The sequence below is a fragment of the Choloepus didactylus genome, chromosome 14 (genome assembly GCF_015220235.1).
Source record: "Choloepus didactylus isolate mChoDid1 chromosome 14, mChoDid1.pri, whole genome shotgun sequence".
Classification (NCBI taxonomy): Eukaryota; Metazoa; Chordata; class Mammalia; order Pilosa; family Megalonychidae; genus Choloepus; species Choloepus didactylus.
In genome coordinates this window covers 52,757,140-52,776,034 of record NC_051320.1, presented here as the reverse complement: position 1 = coordinate 52,776,034, position 18,895 = coordinate 52,757,140, and the positions used below count along the sequence as shown (strand labels likewise).

At 37.7% G+C, this 18,895-nt stretch overlaps 1 protein-coding gene and 1 pseudogene across 2 annotated transcripts in view; both read right to left on the bottom strand.

The window, feature by feature from the left end:
• The window catches only part of CPQ (carboxypeptidase Q), a 533,282-nt gene that overhangs the window by 14,637 nt on the left and 499,750 nt on the right, over positions 1 to 18,895 (bottom strand). The window lies entirely within an intron of this gene.
• Positions 15,854 to 16,449, bottom strand: LOC119508983 (annotated as a pseudogene).

Sequence of the window (18,895 nt, the reverse complement as noted above, 5' to 3'; positions counted from 1 at the left end):
AAAGAATGAAAGTCACTGAGAGTAGATGGAGGATGAATCAGAATTGTGAACATCAAGAGACAGGAAGAGACATTTAATTCCAGCAGACAGAATTTGGCTAGCTTGGGGCCGTTTTCCTCCCACTGAGCTTTGTAAAGACCTGCATGGTGGCTGACAGAAAAATTCCTGCCTAAAGGCTCCAAACCCATATTGAAAAAACACAGACAAGAAATATTTGGGCATGCCCTCTTGAGGCTTTTGAAATTCTTTCTCTCCCAGAACTTGACTACCTGATGGGTGGGAATTTGACTCCCTCTCTTTAGAGCTAGTGACTTAAGGAAGCCATTTCCTCAAAGATCTTCTAAGTTTCCATGAAGATTTCACGAACTTAACTCAAGAAAATCAGATATCATCAGTGAGAATGCAGAAAACCACAGGAGATATGAGGATGGGCCTGTTGGCAAGGAGACATTTTTATCAGTGAGAGCTACTGATGTAAAGTCCAGCACTGAGGGAGAGACTGCATTTCAATTTCTGAGAGCGCCTGAAACTGTAGGTTGGGGAGAATGTTAACCATACCCAGGGATAAACTGCACAGTACCTTTTTTTCTTTTTAATAATATTTTAAATTTAACATTTATTATATTTTTACCATCATAAAAATAGATATACATTCTTTAAGCTATAGTGAAGAGATGCTTCCTGAAGCTCCAGGAATCATCAATTGCTTTTTAGAAACAGAAAGCTGGTAGCACCGAGCCTGTTCTGAAGGCCAATATTCACCCTTGGAAATAAACTACAGCCTTGTTATTAGAGCAGTTCATGGTTAGGAAATTATTTCTAAGGGAGGTTTGGAATTTGTGAAAAGACCTAGGCTGAAATTCATACTCTCCTGCTTAATAACTGGTGGACTTTGGGTAAATTAGATAAGGTTCAGCCTTAATTTCTTCAATCATAAAATAAGGCTAATGATGCCTAACTGTCAAGATAGTTGTGAGGATTAGTAGGCACTCACTTTATTACAGCTATTATATATCCACAAGATGACACAACATAGCCACAGCAGCATGATCAATTAAATACAACTTGGAGAATTTAAAATTCTGTTTTAATCAATTAAAGTTGGGATGATTTTTCTGAAAGATGGTACAGTTGGACCATGAGTTCTATTCTCTATGGCCCTACTTTGAACCTAAATTAGACTATTTTCCCTCCTCCTCCACCCCTTTCTCTTTCTTCCTCCACCCTCTGTGAATCTTTTTTGTAAACACTCATCTCATAGAAAATATTTTCCAGCTGTGTGACTGGATGAAGATGGTCCAATCAATATTGTAAAAAAATATCCTACCTCCTCTAAGTGCTCACAGCAGATTCTAAATTTTTCACAGGGAGATCCAAGTAATGACTATGGTCTGTGCAGGATATCAGAACAAGGCTGAGTATATCCTAATTCCTGAAAAGATGCATAGGCAAATATACAAAGATTCTCATAGCCTCCTCTTATTATATGTCAATCTCATTTATATGTAATTAGTGGCATTTTAGTGTATACAAATTAAGCAATTTGTGTTATGAGAAGTTTTTGCAAGATATCTGAAAGCTTTGAAAGTTTAAATTCATGTCTGTTATTTTATTGCATACATTAGCTGCTGCAATGCTGCATGAAGGATGCACTGCTAGGCAAGTAGCTGTGGAAAATCCATTTCTCCTTTATAAACCGATCTTGAACAGTCTGTGGTACATAATTTAATTGCAATGGAATGTATTACAGACATTTCTCTGGTCATAGTAATTATGGGGTTAGAAAAGAATGTTACAGTCTTAACTTACACCCTGCAAGAAAACTTAGTCTCCCTAGAATCCATAAAATGCTAAAAATATATTTAAAATTCAATTAAACTTATTATTTCTTTCTGCAACATTATCAAGTGAAAAAAACAGTGTTACTAAAACAATTAGAAAATCAGTTCATGGAATTTTTAGACAGTTAATCTCTCTTTTCAAAAGGAGGACTTTTTTCCCTACTATACTAAATCTCACTGGAAATGAGAGTCAGAAGCAGCTAATCAATATCTTCCTAACCCATTTTCCCTCAAAGACAAAGCAATTTATAAGAATAAAGGGAAGAGAGGGCTAGGAAAGAGAAGTAAATGGTTAGGAAAGCAAAGGATAAGGAAGGGAAGGGAAGGGAAAGGAAAAGGAAAGAGGGGAAAATACCTCCTCGATAAAAATCCATGAAAAGTGCTATAATTTTAGTTTCTAAACTCTCAACCTTCCTGATAATCAGGTATACCTAAGAATCTCAAGGACTGTACTCAACCTTATATCTTCTATCTCTTTGGAAAACCTCGATTGGTTACTGGGACAATCTTGATAATATAGCTTGGATCAACACCAACATACCTGGTGGACCTCCAGTTCACAGGGTACCTGAACTGTATGAGAATGATTTTTCTTTCCACAAGGTTGAAGAACTGCATGATGACAATAAGACTAGTTAATCATTACTACATGAATGTAGCACTATAGACTCTCCATATGTGAGAATAACAGGAATAATAGTTACCATTTCTTGAGGGCTTCCTGGATGCTAAGGGTTTTTGTAGATTATTTCATTCAAGTCTCCCAATGACCCATGAGGGAGAGATCATCATGTGTCATTTACAGAAAGAAAAATGATTTAAGTAACTTGTCTAAGTGGTAGAGACAGGATTCAAACCCAGGTATCTGTGATCTAAGCACCTCGCTCATAATAGTTTTACTGTATCACAGGAAATCTGTAATTGCTTTCTCCCCTGTGGGAAATTATTTGCATGATTTGCCCCACTAACCTCGCTGGCTGCACTCCCATTTCTACTTCATGATAAGGAGATGGAAATTTGGGTTAGAGATATCCTGGGCCATGAAACAAAGTGAAGACTTGAGTTATATCCCATAGTGGGCCACGGCAGCCTGGGCCTATCTATCAGAAGACGGATGGCAGAGCCCCTGTACACTGTCCTGCTGCTTTGATGATGCCACACTCAGTGGATTCCACTACGCCTCCCAAGGGGTCCAGACCATCCTATCTGGACAACCCCTCACCCTGCCTTTTTTTTTTCCATAGTATTTCTGCTACCTGTAACCATATTATCCTTTTACTGATTTTCTTATTGTTGCCGGTCTTTCTCACTAGAATGTAAGCTCCAAAAGAGCAGGGACTTTGTCTTGCTTACTGCTTTATTCCTAGTCCTAATGCCTGACATGTAGTAGATGCTTAACAAATATTTGTTGAATCACTGAATGAATAAATAAATTATTAAATATTTAAAGGAACAAAAGCAAAGATAAATACTGGTTTTCTCCTCTTGCTCTACAGGAACTTTTGGTAAGGAAATTCCACGTTCTGGGGATTCCACTCCTGGCTTCTGCCTTGGGAAATAACAAATAGGTTCTTCTTACCAAAAACATGGGATATTTACATATATAGGCTGAGATCCAAACATTCTACCTATGATATACTACTCAATATGCCCCTATACCTCTCATCTTGTTATGCAAATTATTCACAACTTGGACATAAGGCAAAGAGGCGAGCAGCACACCTTTCAATGTCACTGAGGAGCAAATGCTACCCAAGGTTTACCTAAGGAAATGTACTTAGCTTGACTTACTGCTTACTACTGATTAGAGGTTGAAGACTTAGTGTAGTTACATGTTATCTTACAGATGTTTGTCCAGTAGAGATGACAATGATTTCTGTCCGATAGAACAGACAATACCAAAGGTTAGTTTATTGACCTGTAAGACATTAGCCAGTTTTTCTCTAACTCAGCAATCGTATGCTAATATTTCCTTATTAAATTGCATAAACTTAGTTTCCCAACTGCTCTTTGGATTGACTTTAACTTCTTACTCGTTCCTTCATTAATTAATCGAATTGAATGAAATCTTTGACATGTTCATTTTACATTTGCACAAGAGTCATGATTTTTACCTTTTACAAAATCATACTTTAACACCACTTTATAAGCCTTAAAGGAACAATTATATTCATATGTTTGTTTACAAAAATTAAGTGACTCACAAAGTCTCCATCCATGAGCAAGAGTACTAAATCTTCATCCTAATAAGCAAGAATACTGAGCAAAATGGTCTCCAAATAAGGGCTGGTCTTCAGTTTGGAAGTTTGCCTTCCCCCTATAGGGTACTGGATGGTTTCCAGGTATGAGGAAGATGGAAGGGGGAGATAAATATAGATAAATTATACACACACATACATAAGTGTAAACACGTGTGTGTGTATATATATGTATGTATATGCATATATGTGTGTATAAAAGTTGGCTCTTCCTTAACACCTACCCACCCCTTAATACCTTTTATTTCTTCCCAACCTACCTAATATGTTCCACATGATTCTATGTTCCTTATCTTTGAGTTTACAAATTTATGTGTGGATGTACGATCATAAACATATATAACTATAAAGAAACACCCATATCTTCCTACCACTCTTTCCTTCTCTGGCTATGTAACACATAGTAACACTGACACTTCTTCTAAGAGGGGCAATTTGAACCATAATCTTGTTTATCTGTCAGTCCCAATTTATTATTCTCCCTGTGTCCAACCAGAACTTATTACCATCTTCTTTCATGGCCTGATGTCAATCAAATTCCTCACTTATCTAAGCCAGTGTGGCTCCTAGTAAACACCTTTTTGCAGTTCTCTCCACACCTGGGGAATGATGCTCACTAAGAAAACATCAGTAAAAATTGTGTCTGACAGAGCACTGCAAAAACATTCAATACATATGGGTATTCAGACTTGAAAAGACTAAAAATTGTTTCCAGTGTAGTATTTATAATGAAGGTCTTCAATCATCATGGTTTTGTATAATTATGTTCAAATTGACAGGTTTTTGATTTCTGGCTACAGATACAAGATGGTTACAAGGACACTGAGAAGCAGAAGGCAGGTTTTAGCAGATATGACATCTGAATTTATATTTCTCCCCCCACCTTCCATTCTGTTGGCAAGCAACAATAAAGGAATCAGACAAGTGGGAAGTATTACATGGACATGCTGTCCTAGACCTAATTCCCATACTGAATATGGGTAATTTAGTAGGACTCGTTGGCAGAAACTTTGTAGGAAGGCTTGGGTGACCCTCTGGAGCTCAAGTCCCAATTTTGCTAACCATTGTTAAATGGTTATGATATAAGAAGACAACTGGTTAAGTCAGGAATACATTCCTCCATGAGAGGGACACGGGAGAATCTATGAACCTCTGACCAGTGATCTTCACTACCAAATGGCCAAGCTGATACATTTATAATATCCAAGGTTTATTATTAGGCACTTAAGCACACAGTATATACGGAAAAATGATATCACAGCTTCTGTATGAGGATGTCTTGACTTACCAGTTCTTTACAGTCTTTGTAAAAAAAAAAAAGGAGGTTGTAGGTAAAGAGAAGGCAGTATTTTACCTGTTCAAAAGGTTAATGTGCTGTGGAATTAAAGGGAAAGTTTTGCAGTGGATAGGCAACTAACTGGCTATGGGACAAAGAACAGAAGTAACAGGTATTTCTCAATAAGGATTCTAATCAACCTGAGGTTTGATAACATTATTTGAAATTGTAATCAGTCTTGAGAACCTGTAAAGTCCCTTCCAGTTATAAAATGTTGTGGTTCTCTTTTATGGCCCCTCCCCCCAACCCTGGAGCAGTATAGGCTAAAATTGTCCTTTTACAGGGCTCTAGTAAAAATTCATAGTTGTAATTGGGCTAAAAAGAGAAATGAGTTTCTTTTGGAGAGAATGCTTCTAATAATGTTAGAGGGTGATGTTGATGTGGGTAGCCAAGTCCTCACTGAAATGCCACTTGGAGCCACTATCTGCAGAAGAATTATGGGCTGGAATGGACCAAGTGTCAGAGCTAAGATTTGTTGTTTTGTTTTGTTTTTCATATTTGGATGCCTCTAGTGTCAAGGTCCCAAGAAGCTGGACCACAGATAACAGGAGACATATTTATAAAAGAAAGTTTTACTACTAAAAAAATCCAATCTGAAAAGATTCAGCACTAAAAATGTAATAAAAGTTGAAATACCAATGAATAACATATATTGTGTTCAGAAAAATGAGGACAGTGTCACGTAAATTGATTTAGAGGCAGCTCAGGCCAAGGAACAGAAAGTTGATCTGAGAGTGTGAACCTCTGGATTCCTTTCTATTCTCCATGTTTGCTTAAGTGTCAGACAGCATGAATTTATCCAAAATAAGTGTGTCCATGCTTTTGAGTTAGGCATTTGGTTACAAAAAGATGACAAACTATTTGCCTAATGCTGCAAAATTAGTGAGTTTTCCCCAAAATCAGCTTCTGAGGAAAGAATGACAGGAGGATAGAAACATGGTGAAATGCTATAATCCTTGAAGATGGAGCAAAGTTAGGACAATGGTGAAAATTTTGTTGAATATTGGTTCAGTTATTCTAATGTGCTTTCATTCCATTGATGCAAATAGCTTTTTAATTGCTTGGTCACTAGGCAGTTTTCTACTCGGTAGGTGAATGCAGCCCGTTAACTGACTATCTGCTAAAGAGATGTGAATTTTTTTTTACATCATTACGGAACAAGGAAACAAATGAGCTAAACATGAAAATCTTTGTGAATTCCCAAAGGAAAATGAATGTGTAAGGAGGAGTCTGTGAAATGAATATGCAAACACATTTCACTTCAAGTAAAACATCGGTTCAAGGAATATCCATTAGATGGCAAAGTCCATGAAAAATCCTGGCCCATGCAACCTATTTATAGGGACTCTACAAGGTGGCGTGTGAATTTAATGCTTAAATACAGCTAAATTCTCAATGCTATTTGTGGGTGACCCTCATTAATGTAATTTTTAGGACAATCCTTGCAATGAAGAAACAGTGATTATTCTCAGTAGTCACCCAAAATATAATTATAGTACATTTGATTAAATGTTTCTGTGGTGAGATAAACTGCAATTTATACGTTTCTGTGCATTCTTTTAAAAAAATGGTTGATGATGATACAAGAAGTCAATTATACATTGTGGGGGTATATGTCATTAGCTGGTACATCATTCATACTCAAACTCCAGAATTATGGGGTAAAATAAATGGTGCTAGAGATTCCCTGCTACAAATCCTGAAATAGTTTTTAGCACAGAGTTTATAAATAACACCAGGAGTCCTGCTGTTTTACTTCCTGAGTCATTTTTCTCTAAATCCTTTAGAATTTTTGATAAAAGGTGGAAAGGAAAATGTGCTGTCCTTCGCTAACTAATTAAACAGGTAAGAAGACCTCATTATGAAGGACATGGAACATGAAATATGAATTATTTCCTTTTTAATTGTATACAGCTAAGTTATAATCTTCTAGTTCCTGAAGATAGGTTAAATGACTACTCAGTTATGTTTACAACGCATTAACCTTTCACTCATTGCTGCATAGCAAGGCAACCCACTAGAGATTCTTTCAAACATGATGTGCATAAAAAGCTTTTGGAAAGGAGATAATGTATTCATTCAACTGATATCTATCAAGCTCCTAGTAAGTGTCAAGTAGGGAGAATACTAGGCCCTTAGAGAAACAATGGTGGGAGTAAGTTACCAGATGCCTGCTCTCAGGCACCTTTCAATGTAGTGGAGCACACTACAGAAATGATTAGAATATAAAAGAGGGCATCCAATATTGCTTGGGACTCCACAGATGAAGCTTGAAAAGAGAAAAGCCCCATTCTCCCCGTTTCTGGTTGAAACACAACAGAGATTGTTTATGGGAGTGTTATGGACGACATGGGTTGTATCACAGTAGGCCTAGTACAGAGATAGGGAAATAATGCTTCTACTTGTCTTCAGGGATACTGGCTATGCAAATTTGGTACGGCATTGGTGAGGACCAACAAAAGTGCAGGATAGAAAAAGTTGGGATGGGCCCAGGGAGGGTCTCCAGGAGGCAGGCTGGGCCGTTGTTCCCTGGGAAGGCAGCCAGCGATGAGCTGAGTTCATGAGCCCATGAGGGCTCCAGAGGGCTTGCGGGGATGAATGGCTCCCTGGGCTGAGCAGCTGCCTGCAGGGCCCCGGTATGTAGGCAGTGGGCTCGGGTGCAGACAGCGGCAGCAGCTTGGTGGAGCAAATGTACACACTGGTGCAGAAGGACAAGGTGGTGGTCCCCCTCAAGGGGATGCCAGAACAGCCCCAGTGGGGCTTCAACAAAGATCCCGCGGCTGCATGGCATCTGCGACTACACAGCCTACAATGTGCAGGATGACTCCGAGCTCACGCAAGGAATTAAAGACTATTCCAACTGACCCAACATGCTGTGGGTGTATCTCAACAGTGAGTTTATGGGAGGCTGGGACATTCTTCTGCAGATGCACCAGAACACCCTGGTGGAAGAAATGAAAAGGCTGGGTTGCGGCTCCTTCCTTTGAGATGAAAAGAAAGACCAAGACTCAAAGTGAAGGTGGCAGTAGACCCCTGAGCAGACTGCTTCACTGTCTGAAGAGGAAGCTATTAGTGTCCCAGACTCAGTGCAAGAAAAGCCTTCTTGCAGGAGAAATAAAAGGTATCCATATTGGAAAGGAAGAAGTAAAACTGTCATTATTTGCAGATGATATGATCTTGTATTTGGAATATCCTGAGAAATTGATGACAAAGCTACCTGAGCTAATAAACTAGTTCAGCAGAGTGGCGGGATAACAAGATTAATGCACATAAGTTGGTAATGTAATGACCTAACTGAAGAGGCAATCAAAAAAAATTCCATTCACAATAGCAACTAAAAAAATCAAGTACCTAGGATGTACTTGTAACCAAGGATATAAAAGACCTCTATACAGAAATTTACAAAATTTTACTAAAAGAAGTAAAAAAGGACCCAAATAGGTGGAAAGAGATTCCATGCTCATGGATAGGAAGGCTAAACGTCATTAAGATGTCAATTCTACCCAAATTGATCTACAGATTCAATGCAATTCCAATCAAAATTCCAACAACCTACTTTGCAGACTTGGAAAATTTATTTATTTTCCAAATTTATCAAATTTCTTTGGAAGATAAAGGGGACTTGAATTGTGAAAAACATCCTGAAATAGAAGAACGAAGTGGGAAGACTTACACTTCCAGACTTTGAAGCCTACTATAAAGCCACAGTGGTCAAAACAGCATGGTATTGGCACAAAGATAGATACTATTGATCAATGGAATTGAATTGAGAGTTTGGAAATAGACCCCCAGATCTATGGTCAACTGATTTTTGTTAAGGCCTCCAAATCCACTGGGACAGAACAGTCTCTTCAACAAATGGGGCTGGGAGAACTGGATATCCATAACCAAAGAATGAAAGAGGAACCCTACCTCACACCCTATAGAAAAATTAACTCAAAGTGGATCAAAGACCTCAACAGAAGAGACAGCACAATAAAACTCTTAGAAGATAAAATAGGGAAACATCTTCAAGACCTGGTAATAGGAGGTAGCTTCTTAGAACTTACATGCAAAGCACAAGCAACAGAAGAAAAAAATAGATAAATGGGAACTCCTCAAAACCAAAAGCTTCTGTGCCTCAAAAGACTTTGTCAAAAAGGTGAAGAGGCAGCCAGCTCAATGGGAGAAAATATTTGGAAACCATATATCTGGTAAGAGATTGATATCCTGCATATATAAAGAAATCCTTCAACTCAACAACAACAGTACAAACAGCCCAATTATAAAATGGGCAAAAGATATGAAAAGACACTTTTCTGAAGAGGAAATACAAATGGCTAAAAAACACATGGAAAAATGTTCATCTTCACTAGATAAGGAAATGCAAATCAAAACCACAATGAGATACCATCTCACACCAATAAAACTGTCTGCCATTAAACAAACAGGAAACAATAAATGCTGGAAAGGATGTGGAAAAATTGGAACTCTTATTCATTGCTGGTGGGAATGTATAATGATACAGCTGCTATGGAAGACAGTTTGGCAGTTTCTCAGAAAACTAGATACTGAATTACTCTACAATCCAGCAATTCCACTTCTTGGTATTTACTCAGAAGATCTGAAAGCAGTGACATGAACATTTGTACACTGATGTTCATACCAGCATTGTTCACAATTGCCAAGAAATGGAAACAATCCAAGTGTCCTTCAACACATGAGTGGATAAACAAAATGTGGTATATACATACAATAGAATACCATGCAGCTGTAAGAAGGAACAAGGCCCTGAAACATATGGCAACATGGATGAACCTTGAATATATAACGCTTAGTGAAATAAATTAGACACAAAAGGAGAGCTATTATATGTTACCCATACTAAAAACTCCCTGACCAAAGTAAAATCCATGTCTTACAATGTAGAATATTGGAGACCTTGTGATAGACAGAGGCTAGTGAAGGGGTGTGATGGTTAGGTTCATGTGTCAACTTGGCCAGGTGATGGTACCCAGCTGTCTGGTCAAGCAAGCACTGGCCTAACCATTGCTGTGAGGACGTTTGTGGCTGGTTAATAAACCAACAGGCTGGTTTATTAAATCATCAGTCAATTGGCTGCAGCTGTGACTGATGAGTCAACGAAGGGTGTGTCTTCCACAATGAGAGAATGCAGTTGGCTGGATTTAGTCCAATCAGTGGAAGACTTTTAAGTGAGATAGATGGAGGACCTTCACTTCTTCTTTGGCTCACCAGTGAAGCGTTTCCTGAGGAGTTCATCAAAGTTGCCGGTTCATTTCCTGAGGAGTTCATTGAACACGTTTGTTGAAGTTTCCAGTTCATTTCCTGAGGAGTTCATCAAACATCTTCATTGGAATTGCCAGTTTGCTGCCTGCCCTACAGAATTTGGACTCGTGCATACCCACAGTTGCATGAGACACTTTTATAAATCTTATATTCATAGATATCTCACATTGATTCTGTTTCCCTAGAGAACCCTAACTAATACAAGGGGGAATGATAATCTAATATGTTCAGATATGTTAATGATGGTGAATTCAAAGGTATGGGAATGGATAGGGGTGATTATTGGTTGTTAATGGGTTTATAAGTATCAGAGCTGTATTGAAGGCAAATAGGATTGAAAGGGGTTGTTTAAAGGCATATATCCCACAGATCACTACTACGAATATAATAGGTGCTTACATGATATATTTCTAAGGTATGACACTGGTACAGAGAGTTGACAACAGAATCATATATGGGAAAAATCTACCTACTGCATATTAGGGACTATAATTAATAGGAATACCTTAGTAGTACCACACAAATACTAGGGACAAATAATTAAGTGCTGAAAAGAGCTATGGGGTGTTTTGGGTCAAGAGAATTGTTTAAAATGGAGAGTGATGAGGATTGTACAACTAATTGATGATAATATGAGATGGGGTGGATTATCGTGGGCAGAACATATGCTATATGAACTTAGGAATCCCCTACTTTGTAAGTCAAGCCCTTGATTTTGAGGCTTGCTCTTGTGAAACTTATGGTTGCAAAGGGGAGGCTAAGCCCACCTATACTTATGCCTAGGAGTCACCTTCAGAGGACTTCATTTGTTGCTCAAATGTGGACTTTCTCTAAGCCCAACTCTGCAAATAAATTCATCACCCTCCCCCCAATGTGGGACAGGATACCCCAAGTGAATGAGTCTCCCTGGCAACGTGGAAAACAGATTCTGGGAATAAGCCTGACCCTGGCATCAAGGACTTGAGAATGTCTTTTTGACCAAAAGGGGGAAAAGAAAGGCAACAAAATACGGTTTCAGTGGCTAAGAGATTTCAAATAGAGTCTTGAGGCTGTACTGGAGGTTACTCTATGCAAACTTCAGCTAGACATGCCAAATGGCCACAGTATGATAAGCCCAAGTCAACAGTAGTCCTGAAAACACTAAAGAATACCCAGATCCCTAAGTGAGACTCTATAAAGGTTTTACTCACTAAGTTTATTCTTCAGAAACTTAAATACTCCAGAGAGCTCCTATGCCAGCTAAGTCCCCAAACCCAGAGGCAATAGTCTCTTCAAGAACATCAACGAAATATGTCTTCTTTTCCCCTATGTCAACACTCCTTTTCAACATGAACAAGTTAGGGTGGTCACTCCTTAGATATCCCTGAAAATTGGGGAAGTGATTAAACTAGAGGAAGGAGTAGCAACAGACAAGATGGAATTTAACAAAGGATTATGAATACTGAATCCCCATATAATTTTTGTTTTCTTAGTTGCTGGGGTATTGGAATAGCTAAAAGGAAAGAACTGAAATGGTGGAACTGTAACCCATCACATTTTTTGAAATTTGCTCTATAGCTACTTGTTAAATTGTAATTTAAGTGTTGTCAACTTTTGTATATATGCTATATCTCACAATTAGGAAATAACTGAAACTATGGTACTGCAACTTGTAACATTTTTGGAAATTTCCTATGTAACTACTTGTTAAATTGTACTTTGAAAGTTAATCATCTTTTTGCATATATTTTATATTTCACAATAAGGAAATAATGGAAACTGTGGAATTATAACCTATAACATCCTTTGAAATTTGCTAACTACTTGTTAAATTACACTTGGGAAGTTACCACTTCTATGTATATATGTTATATTCCACAATAAAAAATATGATTAAAAATAAAAGAAAGCCTTCTCAATTTGGGGTTTTATTAAGACAGCAACTGCTTGCACTAATTCTTCAGGTTGGTGAGCAGTTGGGTGATTTTAGTTGGTTTGGGTTTGGGCTAAGAATATTCTATACTGAATTATAATCACAGTACTGTAATAATTCAATGTTGCACTATGATATTGCTATACACAAAATTTGTTCTAATATTGTCATTTACTCTTTGATTCAGGAGTAAAACTAGGAACTTTTGAATCATCTTATCATTCATGGCTTCTCTGTGAGTCAGTCTGCAAAGATAATATATCTCCCCTCTCCAATTTTGTAACTTTTCCTTTTAAGAAAATGATGGACAAGGAAAAAAATGTTATAATTGGGGTGATGTTTTTAAAACAAACTGCCAACTCTGGGAAGAAAAAAAAAAACAGGTTGAAGTTGTCATCAAGCTATAAGCTTCAAATAGGCAAGGACAAAGACCAGCTCTTCTCTCATGGAAGTATATCTTAGCCCCAGGTATACTATAGACAAACACCTGGAGTATGGTTGCATTCTCAGGTGCAAGGATGGTTTTCCTCCTTTCTCTGAATTTCTCCACAAACTCACAGAAGACTTTTGGGGCACTGATACTGAGGCAGAGTCTTACCTCCCTAACTTGTTGTAAGCCTTCAAAGGCAATATTTTATATTGCTTTGTATTTTACCATGATGAGGAGCACAATGACATATGGTTTAATGATGAAAAAAGTAACAAAATCATAACCATAATTATAGTAAAGATTTACTAAATACTTTCAAGGTACCATGATCTGTACTAAACATTTGATGTCCATTACATTGTTACAGCCTCACAATGATTTTATAATTATGATTATCCTAATTTTACTGATACATAAACTTAGGCTTACAGGGAATGATGATTCTTATAACCAGAAGTGTCTGGTGAGAGGACCTGTTGACCTCAGTATTTTGACCTGGTGCTGGATTCATTCATTCAACTTAAGGATGAAGACCACAGGAGTGGGAAGTCTTGGCACCAAAAGGGTGGAGGGAAAATACAATTTTATGAAGCTGCCATCCTCAGATGACCCATGGCCACAGCCTAATCCCTCATATTTGTCCAGAGAGCTTCTCTCATGAACTTCTGCTTTTTGAAATTCCTTTCATTAGATTTCATGCCTGACTTGTACATTTCCCAAATGCTTCCAATTCAACTCCACATGCTCACTAACAGACATCTAATCCCACTGCTCATTTGGGGGGTGAATCCCATTCTGCTGGTTGGGGGGAAATCCCATTCTGCCTGTGGTGAGAGAACTGTCAGAAAGGCTACTGTTCCTCCTAACTTTTAGGATCACTTTGTCTGTGAAAAAATGCCTCATCCCTTTGGAAGCTTGCTTTTCACTCTATATCACGGCTACCAAAGACTAATCATCACCTAATGTTCAAATCACTTTATACCATTCCTTATACATGGTTGTTTAGCCTTTCTTGAACACCTCTCTTGACAAGAAACTCAGTGCTTTCCAAAACATCCCATCCCAGTTGCTCTCCAGTAATGAATTTATTTAACAGTATCCACATTAATAAAGTGAGTTGAGTGGAAAGTTTTAAGGACTGCTCTTCAGGAGGCTCTCTTAGGGGAGCTAGGACATGCACATCTAAAGTTAGAACACGAGGCCCAAAGTTCTGCAAGAGCTCAGGGGACAGAAAAGTCACTTCTAATTGTGATGTCCAATCAGACCAAGACAATTCATGCTAATTTCCCAATTCTCTGATTAATTAAAGGAATTCATAGTACTGCATAACCTTGGGAGAGAGCTAGATAATAATTATATTAATATTGCTTATCCAACACAACTGTTAGCTTATTTTTATACATAATTTGCATGAAATAAAATGCACCCATATTAAGTACAATTTGATAAGTTTTAACAAATATATATACCACTTTTATGAAGATGCAGAACATTTCTATCACTTCTAAAAGTTCCCTTGTGCCCCCTTTTAGTCCACTCCCTTTAACACTCAGTCCCAGGCCACCACTGATTCACTTCTTATTACTGTAGATTAGATTTGCCTTTCCTAGAATTTCATATGAATGGAACCATATAGAATGTAATCTTCTGTTTCTGGCTTCTTTTGCACAACATAATGATTTGGGGATTCACCCAAATATTGCATAGTTTGCTATTGTTGTTGTTGTTCTTCTTTTTTTTTTTTTTTTTTAGAAAACTGACTTTATTCTATTAGTAGTTGGAAAAATGAACTGGTACAGAAAAAAAGTTTAGCTGGAGAGAAGAGAACTGGTGGCTCCTCTGGGAGGAAACTTGGATACAGTGAAGAGAGAGGAGCACTGTGATTTAGAGCCAGACACTGCAGTCCAGATGAGACAGGTTAAGCCACCTCCCAAAGCATCTAATTGCCTCAACATGAAACTAAATTCCTGTTTACTTAGCCCAGCTCTGGGGAGAGGATATTGGGGGATGTGGGGGCTGAAAAGAGGTCGCATGGTCATCTTTTATCAGAGAAACTGACAAAACGGAAGTTTTTAAAATGAACTTTGCATCTGACTTTACTTTCAAATACACTTTCTTTTTTTTAAAAACAACAACAACAACAACAACAAACCAGTCTGCACAGTTGACAAATATCAGTATTAGGAAACCCAATTATACAGAAAATACCACATCTAGTCTGGGGTAGGTATATTTTATTTTTGGTAACATACAATAAGTGGCACTAATTACACAGTAACTATAAAGTAACTAATATGAAACCACAGAACTGTATTTGCCACAGCTGCATGGACTTGGGCCTTTCTGGCTGAGCACACTTTAAAAAATCTGGATGTCCACCCCAGAGCTATGCTAATGAAATATGTTTAGGAGGAAAGTTCTGAAGTGGTAACTCACCAGAGTACCTAGCAGCTGACAGATGATAGGCATGTTAGTTATTAAGTAGTTACAGCCTAATTCACTAAAGTTATCAACTTTTTCTCTTTCTAGAAAAAAGCAAGAAGAAAAGACATTCTTTGAATTAGCACCTGATGTGTCAGGTAGGTGTGCAGAGGAGGGCTGTTAGAGTGGTGTCCAAGGGACCCTGGCCGGCCAGACAGGTTGGATGTCATTAATAATCATGGTTGGCTTCTAAAATACTGGTAACAAGATGACTCCTGATTTGTAATCTTAGGTAAATTAGAGATAAATAAAAAAGGCCAGTAATCATAAACTAATATTCATAAACAGCACTTCAAAAATTAACCACACGAGGGTTGTTTTTACAGCGAGGTTTCACAAGGCAAGGCTCCCAGGTTTTTTCTTCCCATGTCTGGCTTGCAGAGCCGCTCTTGTGGCTATTTCAAAAAACTCCTTCACTCCATCTTTGGTCTTTGCTGAACACTCCACATATCCAAAAGCACCAATCGTGTTTGCTGTATCTTTGCCTTCTTCGGGTTTTAAAGGTTCCTGCTTCATCTTGGCTAACTGCGCCTGTGTGCTCATCGTTGGGATCTTTCTTGATCCCAACAAGGATGCAGGGCACAAACAGAAATGCTTGATTTCCAGGGTCCATTTTCCTGGGATGTTTTCTAAACTCTCAGGACTGTCAATGGAGAAACACATCACTGTAACATCAGGTCCGTGTGGGAGAGGGGCCTCAGGCCATCATAATCTTCCTGCCCAGCACTGTCCAAGAAAGCCATCTCTACCTGCCTTCCACCCACTTCAATATCTGCCACATAGTTCTTAAACACCGTGGGCACATATACCTCTGGGAACTGATCCTTGCTGAAGACTATGAGCAAGCAGGTCTTGTCACAGGCTCCATCACTAACAATCACCAGATCCTTCCAGATGGCAGCCATCGCTTACAAATCTGCTGCAAAATGCATGGCCTGTGTGGCAGAAGCTCTACAAAGTACCCTGGACTTCTCAGATGAAAGGCATCCAGGCGGTGACTCCAAGTCCCACCTCTTTGCACCGAGGATGCCACCCTGCGAGTCGTGAGTTCGGTGGCACTGGCGGGGAGCTGAGGAGACCTCCACGGACTAAGGAGGTAACTGATGGAGCACCACCGCCCGCAGGCTGGGAGTGCGAGCAACATGTTCTTTTTTATTGCTAAACAGTAGCATTTCATCACATGATAAAAACAATTTGTTGATTTATTCACCAGTTGATGGACATTTAGGTTGTTTCCATAATTGTCTATTATGAGTAAAGCTGCTATGAACATTCGTGTTCATAGCATGTTCAACCACTTAGTGTGGGCATATGTTTTTGTTTCCCTTGGGCTAATACCTAGAAGTTCTACTGGTAAGAGTTTGTGAAATTTTATAAGAAACTGCCAAACTTTTCCAAAGGGGTTATGCGTTTTACATGCCCTATAGCAAAGGATGGGAGTTTCAGTTGCTTCATATCCTCACCAACACTTGGTATTGTTAGTCATTTTACTTTTGGCCATTTTAGTAAGTGTGAAGCAGTGTCATTTTGTTTTTAATTTGCATTTCCATGATGACTAATGGTGTCAAGCCCCATTTCATATACTTAATGGACATTTATCTTCTTTGTGAAGTGTTAAAATCTTTTGCCCATTTTAAAAGTAGTTTTTCTTCTTTGAACTAAGTTGTAAAGTTACAAGTCCTTTGTCAGATATAGGCATTATGTTTTCTCCTCATCTCTGGCTTATCCGCCATTTTCATAATGATGTCTTCCAAAGAGCAGAAGTTTTAATTTGTTGAAGTCCAATACCAATATTTTCTTTTATGGTTACTGCTTTTTGTAATCTGTCCAAGAAAGCATTGATTAATCTGAGGTCAAAGATTTTCTGCTACATTTTCTTCTAGAATTGTCATAATTTTAGATTTTACATTTAGGTTTCTGATCCATTTTGAGTTAATTTTTGGGTATAGTGTGAGGTAAGGATTAAGGTTTACTTTTTTCCATAAGGATATCTGTTCTTTCCAACACTATTTATTGTAAAGACTATGCTTGCTCCATTAAATAATCTGGCACCTTTGTAAAAATTAATTTTCTCATCAGTGTTTTATAATTTTCAACAAACAAGGCTTACATGAATTTTGTTAAATTTATTCCTGAGATTTTCATGTTCTTTGATGCTACTTTTTTTAAAATTTCATTTTCCAGTTTTTCATTGTTAGTATATATAAATACAATTGATCTTGTATATTGTGACCTTGCTTACTGAACTTACTGATTAGCTGTAGTAGCATATTTTTGTAGAGTCTTTAGGGTTTTCTGTAAATATATAATCATGTTGTCTGCTAATAAAAATAAGTTTACTTCTTCCTTAACAATCTGTAGCCTTTTATTTCTATTACTTGCCTTATTGTACTAGCTAGGACCTACAATATAATGTTTAATCTAAATAGTGAGAATAAGAATCTTTGCCTTATTCCTCCGTTAGGAAGAAAGCATTCAATCTTTCACCATTAAGTGTTATGCTGGCTGTAGGTTTTTCATAGCTGACTTTTATCAGTTTGGGGACGCTCCCTACTACTTGTCATTTGCCAAGAGTTTTTATCATGAATGGGTATTGAATTTTGTTCAGTGCATTTTGTGCATCTCCAGAGATGAGTATATTTTTCTCCTTTGTTCTGTTAAAGTGGTAAATTACATTGAAAGAGTTTTTTAATACTTAAACTAACCTTGAATTCTTGAGGCAAAATCTACTTGGATTGGTGTATTATCCTTTTCAGTATTGCTGAATTCAATCTGTTAATATTTGTTAAGGATTTTTGTGTCTATATTCATGAAGAATATTGGTCTCTAGTTTCCTATAATATCTGTGTCTGGTTTTGGTATCAAGGTAATGCTGGTCTCATAAAATGAGTGGGAAGTATTAATATCCTCCTCTATTTTCTTAAAGAATTTGTGTAATAATGATATTATCTCTTCCTTAAATGTTTGACAGATTAATTAGTGAATCATCTGGGCCATGGGTTTTCACTGAGAGAGGTTTTTACATATAAATTCAATTTATTTAATTTACAGGACTATCTAGGTTTTTAAATTTCTTTTTGAAACAGTGCTGGGAATTTGGGTCTTTTAAAGAATTTTTCCATGTCATCTAAATTGTCAAATTTATTGGCATGAGTATGTTCATAATAGTCCTTTATTATTCCTTTTAATGTCTGAATGATCTGTAGTAATGTGCCCTATTTCATTCCTGATATTGATAATTTGTATCTTTTCTCTCTCGTTCTCTCTCTCTTTTTTGTCTTGATCTATCTGCCACAAGTTTATCAATTTTATAGATCTTTTTTCCCATGGGGTCAATTCTAAAATTCATTT